This window comes from Oculina patagonica, chromosome 8 (assembly GCF_052425735.1).
Source record: "Oculina patagonica isolate OP01 chromosome 8, crgOcupat, whole genome shotgun sequence".
In the NCBI taxonomy this organism is placed as follows: Eukaryota; Metazoa; Cnidaria; class Anthozoa; order Scleractinia; family Oculinidae; genus Oculina; species Oculina patagonica.
In genome coordinates this window covers 14,926,999-14,945,290 of record NC_135765.1, presented here as the reverse complement: position 1 = coordinate 14,945,290, position 18,292 = coordinate 14,926,999, and the positions used below count along the sequence as shown (strand labels likewise).

At 37.7% G+C, this 18,292-nt stretch overlaps 1 protein-coding gene across 1 annotated transcript in view; it reads left to right on the top strand.

Annotated features, from left to right (window-relative positions):
- LOC144664511 (uncharacterized) overlaps positions 1-2,447 on the top strand; it is a 64,929-nt gene extending 62,482 nt beyond the window's left edge. Inside the window, exons 26-29 of the mRNA XM_078525676.1 lie at positions 200-292; positions 863-943; positions 1,328-1,463; positions 1,712-2,447. The gene's annotated coding sequence lies outside the window, so the exon portion shown is untranslated. The remainder of the gene's footprint in view (positions 1-199; positions 293-862; positions 944-1,327; positions 1,464-1,711) is intronic.
- The last annotated feature ends 15,845 nt before the right edge of the window (positions 2,448-18,292 follow it).

Sequence of the window (18,292 nt, the reverse complement as noted above, 5' to 3'; positions counted from 1 at the left end):
ACTCGCAGCCGCCGAAACCACGTCCCAGGCTTCCAATTCCTTGGTCGTGCACGATTCACTTGGTGTTGTGGGATTGATGCTTCCAGTGTCAGTCCGGCCGAATGATGCCTGGGGTCGAGGCAGCAACCGCCGAAGCTTTGGCGTTGGCCGACTTCTAATACAAGCACTGTCAATAATATTGCTAACTATTCCCTATTAGGTACTTCTGGCATCCTTAAGCTAAAGAGGAAAAAGTTACCTTCAGGTGCTAAAACTTCTAAGGACATCAGTATGATGCCTGAGAACCCTAAAGGTAATATTCCAATAGACCATGTTCGTGTTCTCGGTATTGGACTTAAACTAGCTTGGAATGGAGGCTAATGCGGGGAATCTTCTCAGATGCAAATAACATGAAGCTCTTTTTAATGATATTCCCCCGCATAAGCCTCCATTGCAAGCCTGTTTCAGCCCGATACCGCAAATACGAATTTGATCTGTTGAATTTATCTTTGCAAATAAGTAGAATACAAAAGAGGTCACCTTCTTTGCCAGTCAGAGCATCGATGACATGTTTGCCCGCAGCAGCAAACTATCTTAAAAATAATGATCTTTTTCCGTTAAAGCCTTCATAGAAAGGTTTTGTCATGAGGTGGGTTGGAAAGGCAATCATGTTACAGAATTTGATCAGATCTCTCGCCTTCCTTTCCCAAAAACAGTTCGTGAAGGAACAAGTGCTCATAAGTGTTCACGTCTTTTGAGTGGCAGTGTAAAATGTTAGCTTACATGCTTAAGCTCATTTTGTCTTCAAACTTAATCGAACCCTTTTAATCGCTCAGCCGGGTTTCTGTGAATAAATATGGCTCTACCGACATTTCTTTCTCAGATTCTTCTGGGGAAGATTAGCATTCACATGCAAAGCGAAAAAGGCCATTACCTTCATGTTCGCGCCGGCTCCACCTTGAAGGTAACCCAAATATAGGATCGCACTCTTTGACCATTAGAACATCGGCAACAAGTTCGACCTTAGGAGCTATTATATAATTAGATTAAAACAAACACTGTGATTGCCTTGCTTTCCTGTTCTGCTTATCTTGTTCTGCTTAATCTGTGGTGTTTGGATACAGTCAGATACCGGCCTCCTAATTTTTTCAATCAGTGTTTGAGCAGCCTTTTTTAAACACATCGATATTGCTGTGACAACAAAAACAGAAAACCTCGAATCAGAAAAACAAATTTTGCGCCATCTGAAAAAGTTACTAACATCTTGATCCATGGCATACGACAAACACTATATCCCAATATGTATATTCTTTAGATAAATCGCACCACTTTTTATCTTCAAACTTAGGTAATTCTGTGAAGCGAAGGGAAGAATCACCCTCTTGTTCCAGCACAGGACAGGACGTCTCAAATTTCAGCCTGAAAACCATGAAGGAATGTTTCTGATAAAACGAATCCATACTAAGGATCCACATTCTTTGACGGTAAGGGCAGCAGTGACATCATCATTCAGAGCACCATCAAGGTATCGAAGCTGTTGTATTTTTAACTAGTGAATACGCGAGTTAAAAGACAACAGATAAAAATGTCTAAGAGTATATGTAGTATAAGTAGTATATGGTAATGCACGATTTACTACTTGTCACAGACCTCTTAAACACTGAAAGCTAAAAGTCAGCTCAAATTACTTAACTTACGAACATGCCATTTCTTTTATTTTCGGTTAAAAAAGGTACGCCTGAGGATGAAGACTTCGAAGGATGGGCGAAGGAAATTCCACTGCATTAATTGGAGGAAACTTGGACGTCGGTCAAAAATGAAAGAAACAGATCTCAATGCAATTCACGAAGAGAAAGAGGAATATTGTGCAGCATGATCTAACGAAAAAAGCTAAACGACCAAATGCCACTTGTGTTCTATAACGCTATGTGTCACCATTGGGTAATTCGCAAAATTAAGCAGAAAAATGTTTTTGTGTCCATCAACCACTTGGCCACAAGACATTGAGCGCCTATTCTGGAAAAAAACAATTGGAGACACGGACACTTTTAAACTGATGGTATTCTTTCTGGGGAATGGTTGCCCACCAGAAATAATCACAGAGTGGATTTTTACGTCTCAACATTGGGCCACACCGCAAAAAGCAGATAAAAGACAAAAACAAGACAACTTCATTTTGAACAATCTGGACTCTAAGGCTAACACTTGGTTTTATTTTGACATTTATCATTCTGCTTGGCTATTCCTTGATGGACAATTTAGAAGTACCACTAGCCAATAAGTTCTGTTAATCCAATTGTTTCTGCTTTTCCAGTTGTTTTATCGCAAATCCAAGTTATTTTGCAAACCATTTACACTGTTCAGTTGTAAAAAGAGAAGGAATTAATTTTTTAAGACATTTTTTTCAGTAAAATGTTTCAACATTATTACTATTCAAAACATTAGTTAAACAATTTATTTAAACTTTACGATGTGTGTCCTCTTTATGCCTTTTAATTGGGAGAATATTCTCTTAAAGACACTTATCGGTTTTCCAAACCCCACCTTCAACCCCCCCCCCTCCCCTCCCCTTCCACTCAAACGAGAACCTATTCTACGTAAAATCCCGAGAGGATTGCACAACTGCATTTCGATATTTTTCATGAAATTTTACCATACAGAATATTATTAGCCGCGCATTTTTGGATCTTTTTAAAAATTTTCCATGCAGTACATCATAAGCCAAATTGATATTGCAACGATTTTTAATTGGGATTGTGAATTATCTGTCCCTCTCCTTTTCTTACGCAACTAACTTCTAACAACTTACAAAATTAATACTAATTCCTATTCCTTTTCCAGCAACCCCTCCCCCCTTTTATTGTTTCTCTTCTGCTTTTTCTTTTCTTACTAACTGCTTTTCCATATATTAATTTTTAAACTTTGTTAAATTTTTTTTTTCATTTATTTTTAGTGTTTTCACGACTTTGTGGTGATTTAATTGCATTGCAGTTTGGTTCTTCCCTCAAGGTCGTGCACAGCCTAACCTGTACTAATCCCTTAATACACACATTTTTATTTTTATTTAGTTTTTAGCCTTTTTTCGTTGCACCACCTCGTGGTTGACGTGGCTTCATTGCAGTTTGTTGGTCCCTCAGCATGGTGCTTTATCTAACAATTTAACATCATTTTTATTTTGTTTTTATTTAATTTTATGCCTACCACACTTCCAATCCACACACCCTTTTCCTACTACGTTACCCACTGTTTCAGTGGAGACTTGGGAACCCTTTTATTAGGCGATCCCATATTTTTACACCTGAAATGCCACAAAGGTTGCTAGATTTATCTACTGAATTTTTTTTTCTTACTACAAACAAAAATAAAGTAAGCAAGGCTAATACTACGTAGAACATTTGAAACGACAACGACATGACAGAGCACAAACTGAAAGCCAAAATGCAATCGCGGACAGCTGCTTCCACCTGGCTGGGTCTCGTCAGCACGGTGTAGAAGCTAAAGAGTAGAACAAGCCGCGTCGGTCAGTTGTCTTCTAAATAGTATACCATTCTCACTCATCAATTATGCCGCTCATTGTCCGGCGTGGATGAGATGTGGAAAAGGATTGTGGACTAGTCAATGAGCGACTGGGTGAGAAAGCATTATAGCCGTGAGGGGGGAGGGTGGAAAATTGGCCCGAACTTCCCGGCTTGCGTATCTTTTTCGAAAGGCCCCGAATCTAAGCAAAGGGTTCCATGGACGGCTGAGCCGGGGGAGCTGGGGGGGCTTTAGCCCCCCCCCCAAGAATTTCCGACAAAATAAAGACTTACTAAGAGAAGACAAGCCCCCCACTTCACGTCACTGATCAGCGCCCCCACTTGGAAAAATGCTCCGCCGTCACTGGGCTGTCGTGGTATTCCAGACGAAATCGATGCACCAACTAAAATAATGAGATGAAAGCAAGTTATACATTTATACGGGGGGAAGATTAATACGTAATAACTTGTATTATCACAAAATAATGTAATTAAATAATTACATAATTACTTAACGAAGACAAGTATTTGCTTTTGTTCAAGGTTTGCGCGGAATTATTTCCAATGAACAAGCCGAACAGATCAAAATGTTTCTCTACATTCGAAATATTTTTTCCCGGCCTTTTCTTCATCTTTTAAAATTATATTAAGCAAGAATTTTTTGCCCTTTTCTATTTTGTTTGTTAACTTTTTATGAGCCTGATATTTATCCAGACAACAGTTATCAAACTTTAATACGTTGTCCGTAAAACATAAAAAGAATCAGATTTAAATTGCTATTTCGCTAACAAATTTAAAGGCTGCGTGATTCACGGTGTATCACTTGCCACAAAATATGCGTCACGATGCATGAAACATCTGTCTAATATCGATTTCCAGGCCAATCCACCTTATTTTTATCACTAGACTGAATAGTAAATTTATATTGATAACCTGTTCTATAACATCAGGGGTATTAAGGCCCGGCTAAACGCACGCCACAATTTAACGCAACATATCCCAACATTGTTGCACCCAGCATGTTGCAATCGTTTGGCCACCCTGTTGCAACATGTTGCAACATGTTGGATAATGTTGGAACAAGTTTGAAAATGGACAGTTTTTTGCGATATGTTGCATTGAAATGTTGCGTGCGTTTGGCCAGCTGCTTCACAACATCCCTCAACATGACCCAACAATGTTGGGATATGTTATAATGTTGCGTGAGTTTGGCTGGGCTTTAAAGGCCTCCTTTTGCTATTGCGCAAATAATCTGTCCATCAGCAACGCAATGATCACACTGGAAGCGCGCGCTAGGGAAGTTTTCTCGCTCAAAATGACGCATTTATCTACGCAACCAAGTGCGCGACTAAAATGCAAGGAAAATTTTCTATTGCGGCCAAATCTTCATTTACGAACATATATTAAACCAATAACACTGAAACTACAACATATTAGAAACCACTTACCGTTAGAAATGGCTTGCAATTAAAAACTTATAGTTAAGCGCTCAAAAATTAAGCCCCAAACTGTTAACTAGAGATGGCAAAGTGCGGGCGTAAAATGATTGCGTCAGCTCAAATATTTTACTTACTAGGGAGGGGATAACCTGAAAACAACCGTAGCTAACCTGAAAACAACTCGTATAACTTTTAAAAACGCGTAGTGACCCTTACTTTTTATTTTATAAAATGAAAGTGGTAAGCCTATTCAATACATGGCTCAATTTTGGTTGTGTATAAAAGTTATTTAGGCCGTATTTTGACATCCCAGAGGAGAGCTGTCAGGGACGATAATGACGCCGTTGCGATGATTTTGGAATAAAAATCATACAAACAATAGTTTTTTTTAAGTGTACATTATCTTCATTATTTATCATCGAGATTGAAATTTACCATCTTTATTATTTACTACACACTTGATGATTTCGACTTTACTGATCTTGGCAGTATGCAGGACGCGTGTCACATATCAACCTAGTAAATGGCCCAGCTCACCACGAGTCTCGAAGCTCAGTTGGTTAGAGCGCCCAACCGGTATCTGGGAGGCCACGGGTGCGATTACCGTCGGGGACTCAGAATATCTTTTTGTCCCATGCTCGCGTCATCATTGAAAAATTCATCTTCATTTATACTTTTTTGTTACTATCTGTGATGTATTTTAAAGAGTTTTACGAAAAGTGTTCCTTTTGTGTACGTGAATCTTAATCCTAAGGAAATCTGTGAAAAAGATATGTTTTTCGCTTTTTTTAAGAAATGCAGAGTCAGCACTTTTGTTTCAGATTCAAGCTTCAGTTATCTCTGAAAAAATGCGTGGTTACCCCCAATTTGTTTTCTGAATTCCAATAGCCTTTGCTCAATTTTTTTCGCATAGTCATGAGCCGCACAAAAGACCTTGCTATTTAGCAGACACCGTCCTTCGATCCAAGATAAATTAAATTCTACATAAAAAGAAGAAGAAGAAAGCCTTTATTTAAATAGGGTTACTCCATCAGCTTTTACAATAAAAACTGTTATCAATAGAGGCCCTAGTAAAAAGTAAAAAGTAAAAAGTCGCTAAAAGCCTTACAGTGTACCTAAAATGGAAGTTAAAAAGATTAAAATATATAAGAGTACTAAGATTTAAGCTAAAATTATGTTACATTTGTATACAATCGAAAGATTTATAGTACTTCAAAAATTAAGGACATGCATAATCCGTAATCAATAATGCCACAATTATTTAACACGCATGACATTTAATATGCAATTGTTGATTTCTTCGTCAAAACGTCTACAATAACTGCGAATAACAATAATCAAAATCAAAGAAGCGATGAGCTACTTTTGATCTTTATTCTACCCACTGTCTTTCCATGAAGAGGTGTTTTAACTGTTGCTGCGATGAACTTCTGGTTTGTTTAATATCGTTGGGCAGAACTACTTAGTATCACTCGGCTAAATAAAACAAAGTGTTCTTCTTGCGCACATCCAAGAAAAACATTTCCACGAACTTAGAAAGTCAAGGTTTTGTTTGTTTAGTTTTTATCTGGAATGTCTCCTTGATTTTTCACGTCAATTACTTTGATCAAATACATTCATGAGGACGTCGTGGGCTAAAACCGTCTGGATTTCTCGCATTATTAAGGAAACTGAACGTTGTCATCTCTAAAATTAGGTTTCTTGACATTTGACATTTGAACAAGTCCTGTCAGCCAAAGGCGGCTTTCTGGTACAGTACGTTTTTGAAACTGCTGTTTAGAAAGCAACCTCTTTGTAGTTGCCGCGAAAATTCTGCAAAAGTAATAAAACTGTTAGAATTCCAAAGGAACAAAGAAATTATAAATAGCATATTATTTTGTAATTCTGTGAACTGAGATCCGCCATACTTGATCGTTACAACTTTCATGCCAGAACCACATTCAGACCGGGCTTTTTTGGACCCTTTTCGACCGGATGGGGCCTCCGAAGAAATCTACCCACCCCCATGGTAAACCTATGGTCACCAAATATACAAAGGATGATGAAGACAATAATTCTGGTAACTATAGACTCTTTTTTAAAAACCGGCCTTAATTTAATATCACTAAAGTTACAGAAGGTTAAAAATATGACTCATGTTACAGAAAAAGAAAAACTACACTTACAAAATGAAAAAAAAAAGACATAAAATACATCGACTAACTGATAAAGCCTAACTAACAAACACTTTTAACTAGACTAAATTTTTATTCAAGTTTCTCGACGCGGTGTTTAAAGTTAAGCTTCCTTTTTAATTCATATACCTCAGGCTCTTTTTGATTAAGTTTCTGAATGTTAAGGTAATACTTAGCCAATAGCATTCAGTAATTTAATTTCTTATGTAGAGGGTGTCGTTGCAGTTGACCAAAATTTAGGGATTTACCAAAGAGAAGTTCTTCATTACTTTGCGTAAAAGATGTGCCGTTATCTTAATTAAAGTGTTGTAAAATTTTATGAAAGAATTGTTTAGTATCATGGCACTCGATGAAAGTATGGATAGATATATAGATATTTTGGTGTCAATGTGACGTAAAATGACGTTATGATGACGTCACATATATTTGCTGAAATGGCATTTTATTAATATATTTCAATAACAGCAAGCTATTAAGCGCAACGTGTATAATAAGATTTCTTTTCTGATAAAACTTTTGTTGCCATAAGCAACAACAATGACGTCACTATGACGTCTTGAATATTGAAATAGCCGCCATATTGGATCCGCCATCTTGAATCCGCCATTTTGAATTCTTAATTTAATTTATTTCATAAAACAACCTAAAAATCAAAGTTCGTGGACTGTAAAACGTACGTCGCTTACAAAAGAGCGCTTCAAGATCGAAACATATGGGGCAATAATGAAATTACAAGAGAAATGGTCTGGGTACAATTTTTGCCCTTCCACTTTGGTTTTAAGCATCTTATAATTAAAGTATTCAATGAACCTTATATAGTCTTATTTGATATACTCTTTCCAAATTGAGTGTAAAAATACACACGCCGTCAGAAGACATTAAAATAATATTGATTAAAATCCTTAAAATGCAAATTTTGTGTAGCATAACTGTCGAAACCGCTTGCCATGGAAACGTCAAAGTTGGTGATCAGGTGACACTACCGTCAACCTGTTACCAGAAGAAGTTTAGGAAAAGATGCCAAGTTTGGTAGTTATAGCTTTCATACTTTTAAAGCTACAAATCTTCAAAGCTGGGGCGGGCCTCAAAAGCCAACTTCGCCCGGTCTGAATAGGGTCAAGAGTTTTATAAGCTTAAAACAACAGAATTCAGACAGCTAGAAACCACCTCCGAAAGCATCGCTTCTGACTTTTGCAATCAGCTTTATTTAGCAAAGCCGTTAATACGGATATCGCAGTAACCACAAATGGTGTCTTTACTATCGAGAAGTCCGTATTAACCCTATTCAGGGGTGGGGGGGGGGGGGACTTTTGAGGCCCGCGCTAACTTTGAATGCCTATAACTTTTTCAAGATTCAACCAAACGCTGCTAAACTTTCTGAGTTTTTCTAGAATTAATCTGGCAATAATTTCAAAGGGCTGGATAATGTGTCGGGAGCTTGACATCACCAAGGCAACGACATTTTGAAAGGCATGTTTTTCCAAAGTTGTAATTTTCGTGTTTCTATTAACGAAAATTAACTTTATGGAATTTTTTTTACCTTTTCACGGTTTTTAAGTACATTTTTTACAGATTTTGTGTAAATTGCATTAATTTTGGGTGGATTTCTGGCATTTTTGAAAATTTTTGAAATCCAAGATGGCGGCTGTTTTGACATCTTGATGTCATTGTCACGTGGCGTGACGTCATCATCCCACGTGACGTTTACCAAAAGAAAAATGTTCGGACATACTATACATCCTATAAGTTTCATTGTGATTGCTTAAATATTCTAGAAGTTACGTAGGGGGCCTTCCGAGGCTTCTCCCCCCAGGTCAGAGAAGGTCCAAAAAAGCCCGGTCTGAATAGGGTTAACCGGTTTACTAAATTCATATTTTCGGTGATTATTTATTGTTTTGCAATGAGAAATTGATGTGTACTCATTTGTCAGAAAGAAATGATCGCTTGACTAAAAATTAGGTTGAGGTAAAGTTTTCATACGAGCTAAGTGCCTACAGGTTAAAGGTTATTTCGGGTCTCCGTATTATGAAGCTACTAGGAGCGACTAGGAGTATTCCTCCCCCCTCCCCCTCCTCCTTCTAGGTGGGATGCTAGTCCATCGCAGGATTACCCTAAGCAATAAATAAGACTCGAAAAGAGAAAATATAATAAACTACCATAATTTTTTTAAGAAAATAAGGATTTGTTTCGTTGAAAGCTAAGCGGTTAAGAAAAAGGCCGCCATTTCCTCAATGTGCGCGGTTCAAATTTTGCCGTAAAGATGCGCAACCCTCAATCAATTAAACATTATAAGAAATAAAACAAAACGGCCTTACCCGCTTAATTCCTCACATCAACTTCGTAGCTTTACTCAGCAAGACATTCAACAATTTCATAATAAGGAGAAATCATTTCTTCATCAACTTTGTGGCTTTTCTCATCCTTATGTTCAACATTTTGGTATTCGGGAGAATGCTTATCTTTATGTTTAACGTTTTGATATTCAGGAGAATTTACTTCCCCATCAACTTCGTGGCTTTGTTCATCCGTATGTTCAACGTTTTGATATTTAGGAGAACTGCTAGCGCGTTGCAATTTGTGATATTCACATTGAGTTACACGTGAATGGAGCTCAAGATTCAGAGGTTGTTCTGCGTCCCTTCCACTACTTCCAGCCTTATCCTCACAGTGCTGTTTGAGGCTTTGTCGATTTCCTGTCTTCATATTTCCTTCTTTGACTTGAAAGTGCTGCCTCTGTCGCCATTTTAAAAACCCGATACACACGATTAAGAAGCAAACAACAAGGCACAAGGTAATTACTGCAAATAAAAGAGGATGTGCGCTTTTCTCACCTGAAAAAAAGAAACAAAAAAACATCGAGGAAAACAGAAAATGTTTTCAAACCATGCCTTCCTATCAAAAATAATGACCGAATCAGTTAATCTTATCGTTTCAATCGTTTCTAATAGTTTAGGGAAATGAAATATAAGTACTAATTGATTCCTTAATCGACCATTATGGTTTTGAAATTCTAGAAAATTCACATTAAGAGAAGAGGCCGAGTTCATTCCAAAATGGCTCTTTTTATTTCTTTACGCCAGCGAAAAGATAATTCCAAGATATGTTAGACACCAAATTTTCCGTTTTCAAAGAGTAATCACCATTATGATTTCCCTTTCGTAAACGGTCGTTGCCATTTGAAACGGTCGATGCCATTTCTCAGAACGGTCGTTGCCATTTGAAACGGTCGATGCCATTTATACTTTGGACCAAATCGCATGAAAGGATCTTTCAAACTTCTTGAGAGTATCAGATGTTTGTTTAGAAATGTCAAGCGATTCCAAAAATTATTTTGGTTTTCTAGTTGACGAAATATCCGAGCTTCGTTATACCATAAGATCGCTATGTTCTCGACACTTGTAAAAAAATTGGCTCAGCCTGGAAGTAAGAAATATTAAAACAGAAAACTGCAGAAAACCTCACACAAACGAATGAATGGATGAATATCTGCATTTACTTTAGTAACCTAATGACAATATTCTATGCCTGTTTAGAAATGCCAAGCGATTTTTAAAATTATTTTGGTTTCGAAGTGGACGAATTCAGGGCGAATTCTTCGAGCTTGTGCATACCGGCATGCCGAATGTCGAGAACCATAGGCGTACGAGGCGGGGGGCGGGGGGCTGCGCCCCCCCGTGCCAAATTTTCGGGCAATGCTTGTTCGGGCAACGCCTGGGAAATGAATGCCGACAATTCTCAACATTACGTTCAATGTTACATCACGGTATGATGCAACTGTTTGGTTCATGCCATCTCTTTCTTTCTTTCTTTTCTCTCTCATTTGTTTTCTGTGTTTCTCCATCGTGGCCCCTCGTGTTCAGTCGCTTCACCTCCCGCTTGCTCCGGTCCTCTCTTTTTTACTCAAATATTAGTTTCGGCTAACTCAAAGGGTTCATTACTTGAGTTCGCTGTGTGTACTCAGTGGGGAAAACAATAATGCTCCCCAAAATACATTAGTGCTGGCGGAAACTAAAAGACGTCCACAGTAGGAGGACACGACATTTCATCAGTTGATGCAATTGTTTCATTTTTATTCCTCTTTATTCACTTTCATGCATGTTATTTATTTTTTCGGGCTGTCTCCGCCCTCCCAGGTCCGAAGGTGCCCGTACCCTATGTCGAGAACGTAGCGATTTAATAGTATGCACAAGCTCGAATAATAATTTTTGGAATCGCTTGACATTTCTAAACAAACATCTGATACTCTCAAGAAGTTTGAAAGATCCTTTCATGCGATTTGGTTTAAAGTGTAAATGGCATCGACCGTTTCTAGAAATGGCATCGACCGTTTCAAATGGCAACGACCGTTTACGAAAGGGAAATTTGCGCCGCCGCCACCTTGGAGTAACTCTGTAGCCTGGTGATGTATGTTTGACGTCAAAGACCCAAAATTAAGGTCGAGCTCTTTTACGGGTCACATACATTGTTAAGCCCCCCCCCCCCCCAAAAAAAAAACATTGTTTAACCCTATCCAGCCCCGTATGGTTTTTATAGATTTTTACGGCTTTTGGCGGGAAAATGTCATAACGCAGCTAACGGCAAGATTCTACTTTTACTTATTGGCAAAACTAATCAACGATTTTTAAATAACATCTTGAGATGAATAGGCATGTAAAAAAAGGAAAAACCTCAATTGGTTTATTCACATACAGCTACTCTTTCTTATGTCGTGATACAAAACAAGTTAAAAAAGAAAATATGTGTAAAGCACCCTGTGGACCAAAAAAATCGATCCTTTGAAAAGGTCCAGCAACGTGAACAAAACGATCGGCACACCAAACAGTTTTTCCCAGAAGTGAAATTAACTGAAAGCTCACAATTTTTTAATGCTATGTCAGAGGAGTCAAATAAAAAAGGCTATTTATTTCCCAAAGTAAATAATTTTATGCAGCTTGTGAAGTATGCATTTCCCAGCTTCCCTCGTCCGAGCATACGGAATATTCTACATGTCCTAATATAGAATCGAGGCAACTGTTTTCAATCCTCTTTCGTTCGAGGTATTCAACGAGCGAGGAACTTTTTCCCCTCCCTCTACTCCCTTGATTCAGTTACTGTTATCGGTGGTATGGCGGTCCCCCTCCCCACCTTTGCTGAGTTGATATTTTTATGCTTTTGTAATGTGATCTTTCAGTCACTGTTATGTTAAAAAACGGCCACACCTGTGGCAAAAGATCCCCAAATGTGTATACACCAGTGCTTCGAATAAGTAATAGCTTATTAAGAAGGAACAAAGATGCATAAAAGATATTTGCATAAAAATGATTTATGTTCCCAAAGAAAATTCATTTTTTGTTTCACTCCTCTAATATAGCCGCCATGAATTCACTCTATTGCTTCATTACTTGTGAAGTTAAATTAGTTTAAAATCAAATCGGCACTGACCCACAGTCTAACTTGGTTTAAATTTACAAGCGTGACATACCTTTTACAGTTGTTGCTGTTCTTGGCTGGGGAGTATTGGTGAAGGATTTCCTGTCCCTTTCTGAAAATAAGCACATGTTAAACAAGAACAATATTCAAGCTCCAGGATAAAGGATATTTAACCAAACGAATGTCCCCTTTTTTACGCAATTTACCTAATATTCTCTTTAGCTCCTGATGTCTACTTTGTCGACGTTAAAAAATTTTGCCTTCTTCGAAAGAAATGGTCCAAATACGTAATAAATTGACTTTTGCATTGGCGCGAGAATAATTTATTTAAACATTTCCTTCTTTAAAAAAAAAAACAAATACCCCAGAAACAACCCTCCGCCCCTCCCCAAATCTCAGTTCGCAAAAGGGGCGGTTGTGTATTAAATGTCATCACAATATTTCAGAGATTCTTGATATATTCATCTGATCATTCTAGAGCTTGTTCTGTATTTCGATCCTTATGTTTTAAGAGCTTTCAGTATTAATTTAAGGGTACGCGTTTCAATTTTCTGCACGGCGTCAATATTGCTCGCGCGGTCCAAAAATGTGCCAGCGATTCTAAAAAGAGACAAAACAGTTGCAGCTCTTTAATTGCGTTCAGCTAAACTGGTATACCAAAAGTTTTTATTCAGACATGTTTTTAAACCAGAAGATAGATAAACAACCAAAAGCGGAGTTCTAATTCTGTCTTTTTTCATTGAACTTGACGCATGACGTCGACATACGTGTGCGCGCTCAAATAAAAAAGTATGCACAGTTTGATTCTCTTTGGAGGTCATAAAATGCTGTTTTGCGCCTTACCGTGGCCACCCAACAAACTTTTTCACAAGTGTTATCTTTTAATATGTTACGTTTTCACCGTGCTTGGTTGATAAATACGGTGTAAGAAATACGGAGGAGTGTTATTACCAGAGCAAACTTGAAAAAAAGATTGCACTGTAATACCTGTTTCACTGCAAACAACACTTGCGTCATCATTATTCCACTGGTAGTAGGCACCTGATCCCCATCCATTATTTGCACAGTCCGATATCCAGCTTTCATTTCCTTTACACTGGAAATTGTCCACCCAAATTACTCCTAATCCCCTAAGTTGTGAACAAGTAAGTGTTGCTAAAGCACGCTTGTATCCCAGTTGTCGACAGACAACAGTAGCATCCTGCAGGTCCCAATTTTGATTTGCAACTCTTCCCCATGTTCCACCAAAAAGGACTTCCACTCTTCCAAGAGAAGCGTCATTTCCTCCCGCCAAACGAACTGTAAAATTATAAGACAAGTTCATAGCGAAAAACAATAACTGATTGAAAACAGTTACCTCCTATCCATTACCAGAGGGCTTATTTATTGATACATGCAGGTTTGCCTTTGGACGTACATGTAAACTCCGTCGATTCTCCACACCAAGGCATGCATGACTGAGACAAAGCGCGGTTTTCATGGCAATATCTATCAAAACCGTCACCAAACACTTTTTACATTAAATTTTCTCGCCTAATAAGAGTGGTTGTTGTTTTAACATCACACGCATGCGCGCTGTTTTAAAGACAAAAGTACTGTTATCTTACTATTGTCTTCTTTTTATGTTATTCCTCAGAAATATAATATGTCGAACGATTTTTTTTTAAATTTCTTTGAAGGGTTCCCACTTAGCACGGTGTCAAAAAATACAACAATAAGTCAGGTAACCATGCTTGCAAAAAAATATGGGCCAATCGTACCTCCCTTTTACAACTGTACTGGTAATAATCACGCGCGTTATCTCATAGATCCACGTTACATTTTAGGGTTACCGCAACAAAGTTAAGTAAAGTAATACGTGATAAAAAAACTTGATAGGTAGAAAGCCTAGAATAAATAAAACAGTGTTATATATAATGCCAAGGAAAAATATCACACAATTTCATTCGACATCGACTCAAATCGTTCAAAGAGGCATTGTTTTAAGAGTCAGTTAGTAATAGTCCGGGAGCTAGGAGCACAGAAATGATGTTTTGCGCTTGAAGAGTACTGAAAACGGATTTCAATAGATTAAAACCTCATCTTTCACGATAGGTAGTTTGTTGCTTCAAATTGTGGTATACGTTTTGAGTTATAGCTATGTTTTTGTCAGTCGGTACAGGTCAAAAACGGTATCACATGACAACGAGGCTGAAATTGCCACTCAATTTATTCATAGGAACTTAATCAATTAGAAAATAAATGTTATCCAGATAACTGATAGGACTCTATGAAAGTCGATTTTATGGAAAGCACCACGGCTTGCAAAGAAATCACATGATATTTGTTCACGTTTTGTGTGACATGTCACAGCATCCTTATTCGCTGTTACATAGGAACAGAAACTCTTCGCTCACGTTCACCTGCAAACCATTTGCTCTTTCAATTTGCTCTTTCCGCACTAAAGAAAGGTAATATTTTTTAAATTCATCACTTGCTGACGTTAAAAATTTGGTAAAAGCCGTTAACGTGGCGCCTTTTAACTGAAGCCTCGCTTTGGTGTTAAAAGGAAAACGAACAGTGACAGTAAACTTGGTTAGGAAAAACAACAGAAAATGTTGTCGATCGGCTACAGTAGAAAATTAAGTTAGAGATCGCAATTGGTGCTTAAAAATATATTCTCGCCCTATCTATTTAAGTTATTTTGTATGTATTAATTCTAAAGTAGCAAATAAAATGATGATGATGATGATGATGATATTTTATTATAACTTGTTCTCCGTTTCATTCGTTGATGAGATCAAGAATGTTACAAATTCCAAGTAACAAGTAGTCACATTTTGTTCTTTCAAATGTCTCTACTCAAGAGCGCGTTTGAACTGCATTAGTCGTTTTTAAAGGTTTGTTATTCATTTCGTGTTGTTTTCACAACACGACAACATATTAACTGAACATGAAGCAATGACCAAATGAGGGAGGGTGGCGGAGGGTAAAAAAAAGAATTGTTGTACACTATTAAGTCGACATTTGACAAGTGTCTCAACAGTGGTGTACGGGATTGCACGGGCTTGGCAACAAATTTGCGATGCAGCTGCTTGTAAACTTCCATGCACAAACATACATTTCCTTGAAGATAGCTTTCAAGAAACAAAAAAAAAATGATATTCCGTTTCAATCGCGACGTTCCTGACTTCTTTTTAGGCACCAATACAGTAGGCACCAATACAGTGAGTAGATTGTAGCCAGCCATTATCATTCTGGGATGAATGTTACATTACTTTCTGACTACGTGTCTGAAATAGTGACATTTATGATGCCGAGTGTTGAGGATATGTAAATAATGATATAATGCTGTCACCCGTCGTCAAAAACCAACGAAAAACATCAAGAACGAAAAAAAAAACAATGCAAAAGTTGACAAGATAACAACAAACAAACAAAGCTGATTTTTAAAAGGGCTGCCTGACTAAAGGAAAATAATTTTAATGTGTCTTTCTTAATCAAGAACCTGAGTGGAAAGATTGAATGACGTTTGTTCATGAGAGTTGCTTTTCTGTATCTTTTGACACAACATGACTCAACTATAGTACAAGTTAGTCAGCTTTGCTTGGGAAGAGATTCAAACAGAAGCTCCCCTCCAGCAAAGTCCGTTCTCGGGTCTACCCTGCTGCTTTATCCAACCATCCTAAGATCTCTTGATAAGCCTGTGTTAATACGTATGAGTTTCCATGTATTTTGCTTTCCATTATGAACATCAAAGTTTGTAGAATCGCATCCCAGGAGTGAGAAAGCATGGATAGCTTTTCACAACTGTTTACCAAACATTGATGAAACAATTTTGTGTATTGACTGTATTTTGTTTGAACTTTCAAACACCGTCCGGAACCACAGCTCTTGGCAGTCAATTTCCTTGCATAATGAGTACCAGTACATCACTCATTCAGTATCTGGTGATTGAATGAAAGCTCTCGCATCATCTTTCGCATCATCTTTGGCATCATGTTTGGCGTTTGATAGAACCCTTCTGATGGCTTTCTCGTTGTTTGAATCTAATAGTCTCATTAATTTTGAGCTTTCTCTTTTTCCGAGAAACTGCAAATTTTTTATTTTTACACTCAGTAGCAATAACAAGGTTCTTGTTTTTGGTATATTTTTTAGAATCGGATTGGGAGGACACGAGATTAGTCCTGTTTTTCGGTTTTAAAATACATATACAGTGAAAACCCGCGGGTAAGAACCTAACAGTTAAAAACCTGTTAGGCTTAAATTTGGAAATTAGACACCAATTGTATAAGAACCTATTTGGCCTCAAATTTGGAAACAAGTTGTTATTTTCTTAAACTGATTAAAAATGTTTTTCGGACGTTTTTACAAAGCACAACTGTGCGTATATATAATGTCATATTCTAAATGGCTTGTGCTTTTTACATAAGCACTTATGTGGTATGCAAATTTTACACAAAGAATAGGCCGAATATCACTAAAAGTTCTATAACATTAAAGTAAATTTTCTTTAGAAAATAAGAACTTATTAAGAACCTGAAATAATTGTGTCACTACCATTTATACAAGAACCAGTTTCAGCTAACCTGGGAAAAATTAGGCTCTTACTCGCAGGTATTTCCCTGTATTTAACTCAAGGAAGTGATGTATGTGGTCCATTATAATATTGATTTCAATGTATTTTCCTCTCTTCTGCATTTTTTCCGGACGGATATTGGCCAATAACGATCAAAGACAATGTTCTCCCCGCACTATTTTACTTCTTTAAGTGGTAACACTATTGAAGTGCTTTGAGGCAAGCGTACCAAATGTTATTACTTCGGACGATTGGAAGCTTTAAGTAAGCCATACACCAACCAAGTAAAGAGCCTAGTTTTTCTGGTCATATTGGAAAGATTTGTTATAAATTCCTCTAGCCTCCCCCCCCCCCCCCCCCCCCCCCCCCCCCCTCCCTTCTAAAAGATATCTTCTTAAGACGAAAGGGAAGTGATTAATTGTGCGATCATTGCATTCTGGCCCCGAGAAAACCTACACACGGTTTCCATTACACACCAAACATGATTCGAAAGATGGTGCGAGAGCTGCAATCTTGCGAAACACTGCGGTACTTTAAACACTTATGTGCTGCCCAGTTAGGAGCTCGATTCGTGAGAAAACAACAAGTTTTGGTCCCTGAGAAAAGCTCAAAAAAGATGCCATGGCTCTTCCTGTTGAATTCTGTGAGGCGACTTGAATTGCAAATGACATTACTTCTGTATTTAATGGAAAAGTTGCCATAAGACTTTGAAAATTTTGTGGATTGAAGTTCTCTCCTTTTAAGGCATTTCCTAGTGCTTTTAAATCTCCTGCTGTAATTGAAAACCGAAATGCTCAAACAGTTTTACGCAGAATCAGAAACTAAGATCGTTTAGGGCGGTTAGAGAGAGCGGCAGAGGTAGACGAGAGAACAGCAAGCAAACCAAAGCTTTGATCTATAGAATGTAATTCATTTTGAAAGAGAGCTGTTTGTACGTACTGCGAATATTAATGGGCTGTGCTATGTCATTTACTGTGAAAAAAAGAACATTACAGTATGTCCCTGAAGCTAAAGTCATTCAGACTTACGTTTGAATATATAACTTCAGCTATTAAAGACCTTGGCATAACCTGTTGGGCATGGATAAAAAAAGTAATACAAAATGCTGCACTGTACGGGGGACCACGAGTGTCGAAACACAAATAGAATGGTTGTTTCATTAAACGACTATTTGTAACCTGGTATTTATGATATTCTAGACGTCATCGCGACCGTTTA